Below are 6,000 nucleotides of genomic sequence, written 5' to 3' on the forward strand. Positions count from 1 at the left end.
ACACTCAGGGACAGTGACTGACTTCCACAGAACCATGACATAGTGTGGATTGTGGTTTTCCCATGACTGGCTTAAAAAACAAATGGTTGTTTCCATCCAAGTCTTCAGTTAAGAGTGCTCTTGCTACTTGTCCCAACTTGCATTTTGCACTATCGCATTTTCTCCTATTTTTATTACTCCAAATACCACTAGCTGTCTCCTGCCTTGGCCATTCGTGGAAATAGCGTGTAAAGTCAACCCAAAGCCAGCTAATAACCTGTTTCCACTATGGTTCTCCTTTCATCCTGAGTTTTTTCTCTTTCTCTGGTTTGCCTAGCTCACAGTTCTTGAATTAATTTCCCACTTCTGTAGTTCATCTAATGATTTCCATTTAGCATGGAATTAAACACTTCATTAAATTCCAAATAAATCAGGTGTACCCCATTTACTACATTTCTTCTTGGCCAAACTAAGTTAATTTCTATTCTTTTTTCATGCTGTTGATTTCGGTAGGTGATCTGGAGTACTTGAAAGATTTCCTTTCAACCTAGCCAAGAGGTTTTCCCAAAGGAGGTGAAGAAACTCCATGCTGAATTTTTGCAGGATCAGCAGTTACAGAGCAAGTACTGCACTAGCAAACAGAGAATACATAAAGTGTTAGAAGCCATCTCAGCCCTAGCAAATAAGAGTTTTTTGTACCGTATGGTTAAACTTTTTTTTTCTAACTTGTTAAGAATTTTTTTCTCTACATCTAGGGATTTCATTTGGTTTATGAAATCATGCTAAAATTTCATAAGTCTCCCCCCTTTCAGTTTATATTATTGTGAGAGATGCTTGCATATAGTTTGCAGTTCTAGATTATCTTTTTTGCATAAGCAAAATGTAAAAAATTATCATATTCACCTGTGAAATTTCTTTCTGTGAAAATGTCAACAATTTGAAGGCATGGAGTATAATCATACAAGACAGCTATTTCATTTCATTTCTTTCTTTCTTTTAGGCCTCTAAATTACTTTCTGGAATTGCCTTTTTTTCTTATTATTATGTGGTAATGACTGTAATCAATAGAGCAATAAACCCTGTTGCCTAACACTGTAGCCATGGAGAAATCACAAGTCATTGGAAGTATGTCTTAAATACCCATTGAATACATTTCTACCCTATGTAAATCATTTCCAAGTGTTTTCTTCTTATGTATTTGATCTTTAAATAAGGAACTTAAAAGTTGTCAATACACAATCAACATCAATGTTTGTATTGCAGGACAATGTTAAAAATTAAGGAAACAACACTGAGTCTATTCAGCTGTGGAAGCGTTTCCATTTTTCATTTGACATCCCTAGGCTAATCACATTCAATATTCCAATTGTTTTGGATTTTGGCCTGTGTGGAGGGCTAAATTTCCTCTCCTGAGTATTTAATTTAATTTCAATGGTGTGTCTTGAGTTGTAACTTTTCAGGGGAGGGGAGACAGAGCACCCAACTCTGAACTAAGTAACGTTGCTGTCAGTGGAGCAGGTCCTCTCTCTCTGGTAGCAGCTGTGGGAGAGGCAGAGACGGCTGCTCTGCAAGGGAAGGGGAGCCGGGAGCTGGGAGCTGGGGTGGGCAGGGGCTGTGCTGTCACCAGTGGGTCTGTAGTGGACGAGGAGGTCCGAGGTCAAGCCAGGAAATGGAGTCAGTGGGTCAGAGTGTGGGAGGTGCATGGCCAGACATGGCTGCCCCGTGTCAGAGCTGACCTTGAGCACAGGCAGCCAAACCCCTCAGTCAGGGAGAGAGGAAGCTGCAGAGCCTTTTTGTACAACCAGTGCCCTGACAGATCCTCTATCCCTCAGTAGCATCTTCACAGCTCTTTTCTGTTCTCTTCTGCTCTGTGAAAGAGAAGTACTTTGAACAGCAATGCCCTCCTCTCCCTTTATACCACTAAAAAATGGCTGTGGTGGCTGCAGACCCTCCTTGCTACTTGAAGGCTGCCATGGGTCTGCCTGATCAATGTTTGTGGGGACTGCGGGGTCCCCAGCAGGATCAGTCTGGTAGGTGCTCTACACCCCACCTCTGTGTCAATGCTTCAGACAAGTTGTGAACTATTGTCATCCCCAACCTCTCTGCAATTCAAGGTACCGCCAGCATCCAGCCTGTTGCCAGCTAATCCTTCCTCTTTCTTATCAACATATACAGCAGTGGCCCAATCTGTTGTCTCCTCTTGAGTCTCATCTTTTTCCTCCTAACATCAAAGTATTAATATATTCCTAGCCCAGTTTTATTGTATTCGTAATCACATTTTAAAATAATCAGGTTACATGGGGGTTGTTTTGTGTTTATTCTTCTCTTTTTCTTTTCTTGTACCACAGAGTGGGTGAGAAACATCTTTGGCAACAACACACTGGAGTACACAGTTAATTTATATCAGGGGCATTACGATTTTCTCATACAAATGCCTGAGAATGTAATTATACACATACTGTTGTTCTAGATGCTGATGACCTTCAACAACTGTCAAAAACATGCAAGAAGTTCCATCAGGTAATGTCAGATATCAGTGCTCATATTTGAGTTCACTGTTAAGAAGCAATGTGAGGTGGAACTTTGCTTCAGTCTCATTCAGTAGAGCCATCCACATTTCTGTGTTAACCAGAGATGGAAAGCAGCACAACACAGAGACCTGTACAGCAGCACAGATCAGTAGTAACAGGACAGATCCTTCATGCTGTGAATAATCTAAACCCTCTGTCTGGTCAGCTGGATTCTTCTAGCGTTACTTTTCTCTCCATTCACAAGAGCTGGCAATTGACATCCTGATTAAATAATAAAAAAGATCCTGCAAGTTTTATGCAGAATATTCATGTTTGACTTCAGAATATATAAATATTTTTTAAAGAGGAAAAAAAAGAGATTCCCACTTCTGTGTCTTTTTGTATCACCTGCCTTCTGCACATTCTGGGAGGCAGTTATGGATCCTGCATGGACCATGAGTCAATATGCCATTTTTGTACCAGCATCTAAAACCCCTCTGAAGTTAGTCTTTACCCTTTGGGAGAGTATTTATTTTTTCTAATCGAGGCTGCTAGTTGGAATGAGGCAAAGAACACTGCATTAACAATTACTGTCCAAAGTCGTCTGTGTTTGTGTCAGTTTGAATCAAAATACTTTAATATTTATGTATATAACAGTAATGAGCCTCTGATAGTACTTACACAGTTGTAGATGAGATATGCAAATGGGACATGTTCAGGAGACCAGGATGTAGCCTAATGAAGTGTAAACCACAAAATATATCTGGAAAATATTTATTTTTTAGTTACGCAGCAGTGAAGAGGTTTGGGGGACAGTTAAACTGTTAAGAGATAAATCAGCTCTTGGTAAGAAGAAGATGATGTTTTCAGTTTTCAAGAACTCCAATGAAAAGCCCAAGCAGATGCAGAGAAGACAGAGTGCATTCTTTTAAGTCGCTTGGAAATGCTCAGACTCAATAGGTTTCCCGTTTGTTTCACATATTCTTTCTTTCAAAGGAAACAGTCATAAATAAATAATAGTAACTTGAGAATTTTAAGTTTCTCCTCTCATCATTTAGGACTTGAACAGCACCATCAACTTGCAAGTCACATTTCCTGATGATTTTTAACATTCTATATTACATCAGGTCGCAGGGGGAAGTACTAAATGAGTTTAATGTTTCTTTCTTTTTAAAGTGTGTTTTATTTTGATGTTCAATATAATTTTGTGTATTGTCAGTGGTTTTTGTCACGTTAACATTTCACGCCTTTGTTTGGGCCATTCAGGACTAATGCTGCAAATAGAGGCTAGCAGAGAAACTGCCTGCAGCACCAAGAGCAGTGCTGGCTGACCACGGCTGGTGAGATGAGCCGTCGACCTCCAAAGACTCTCTGAAAACAACCACCATTTGATTTTAAGTGAAAAGAAGCAGCAGAATATGTTTTAAAATTGAACATGAAGTTACCAGAACGTTTTGGAGTTGAATAAGCTTCTCTTTAAAACTGACAGGCCTGAATACTGTTTTTTACTGAAAGTTTACATTCCACATCAGTTTCCGGTAACACAATAGCTCCCAGCAGAATGGAGCCCAATTCCAGTTTGACAGGCAGGGTGATTTCCGTATTGCTGGACGTCGATGACCTCAGGACTGCACAAAAAACAGGGCAACAGAAATTCAGTGAAGCTATTAAGTCGGTGAAGCTTTTTATTAAATGTAGAGCTTGTATTTTAAAAGCAAGAAAACAGATGGCACCAAAGCCAGATGTAACCAGACACAATTCCCATTCCACAGGGATGCTGTATCTACTTTCAGCAAAGCTGAATTTGCAAAACAAAGTTACTATTGTGGCAAGAAAGCTCTTGCACCATGCTGAGTTTGCACAAAGACGGTCTGTGAGCCTGCATTTATTTGGTGTTATCGGGAGAAGTGTAAAAGAACAAGCAAGCACGGAGCAGGTGGCAGCTCCTCCCGCCTGGCCGCCCCAGCAAGGGGAGCAGGCTCAGGCCCTGCTGCATCCTTTTGCCACAGAGACTGAGGCATGGACTTGGAAATGTATCCTGCTTCTTTAGCCATCATATTTTGCAATGTTACGCTGAGGTACACGCTCGCTTCCAGCAGGCAGTGCTCCCCTGAGCCCCGGTCAGGTGAGGGGTGCAGTCTTCCCTACAGATGTGGCTGTCCAAGCCCCCATCCCAAACCCGATTCCTGCCTCCACAGGCACACGCCCAAGATGGCCTCCAGCACAGAGAGGGGAAACTCAGCAGCAGCGTTTCTCCGCTGTCAGGAGGCATTTCTCATCTCCTTGGGATCACAGGTCAGCGGAGAGCCTGCAGGCAGCACTTCCTTGCACTGTGGGGTCCTGGTGCTGCCTTGCTGCTCCCATCATTCCTGAGCTGCTTGGGGCAGGTGTTGCGTGGCTACAGAAATGCTCAGCTCCTGCTGGTGGTGGCCAGTACCTTCCGCCGGCCCCCTCAGAGGTGGGAGGAATAGATGCTGGTACCTGCCAAGTAAGAAAGGGAGGTTGTCCCAAGAGTTCCTCGAGTGGCACAGCCAAGCCGCCAGACAGTGGGGGCTCCTCGGGATGCGGCTCGGGATGCAGCTGGGATACAGCTGTGGTGCAGATGCAGACTAGTGCACTCTCCACATCTGAATCCAAATGTTCTAAATATTCCTTCCATGTGAAGCCAAAGGCCAGGCCCTCTACACCCCTGTGGATGAGGCTGCAGTCACAAAAAAACAAAATAAGTGAATGGGCTGCAGGAATCCCAGTCAGCGAGGGCATGGCTGCTTGACCTGACGGACAAAGATGTTTAAACCCTGACAGTTTTTACTGAGGCGAGGTTTGATGTCCATGCTCTGGTAACTAAGAGATGGAAAGTAAGGCGCCCCAGATGGAAAGTTACTGCTAAATAAACTGTGTTGATTACCTATAATGCTATCAAGAGGTACTCAGAAGCTAGGCACTCAGGTGAAGGTGGAGGAGTAGCCTGAAAGCCATCATTGGCCAAAAGGTATCAAGCTCACATTTGTGAGCATGTGCGAAGTCACCACTTCTCTGTGTCCTGCGGGTCCCTCTCACAGGGGAGACCCCTCCTCCAGCCTCCCCATGGCATCCAAACGGGTGGGAAATACTTGCTTCACTCATCTGGTGAAGGTCTCAGCTCTGCCTGGCTCTATTGCAGAAGAACTTTCCTGGAAAGTCTCCTTCTCCTTGGACCATCCGGCCTCTTTCACTGAGGGGAAAGCCTGCCCTGCACCAATGCTGCCTGACTCGGCCAGGACACCAAGACAAAATCCCTTCTCTGCAGTCAGGATAAAATCGGCAAACAAGATAAACTTTAGATGGAGCTAAACCCCAGTGATTCTCTAACAGCAGTTCTACTTAAGCTTGAAGTAATTTCAGTTGGCAGCTCACTTAGCTTGATATTAAAATTCTTCTCAACTGTATTTTTATCTACTTCTGAAGAATACAAGGTAGCATAGCATCTTACTTAATTTTTCTGAGTAATAGATGAGAAAATTGCAGAAGA

This window comes from Strix uralensis, chromosome 2, assembly GCF_047716275.1.
Source record: "Strix uralensis isolate ZFMK-TIS-50842 chromosome 2, bStrUra1, whole genome shotgun sequence".
In the NCBI taxonomy this organism is placed as follows: Eukaryota; Metazoa; Chordata; class Aves; order Strigiformes; family Strigidae; genus Strix; species Strix uralensis.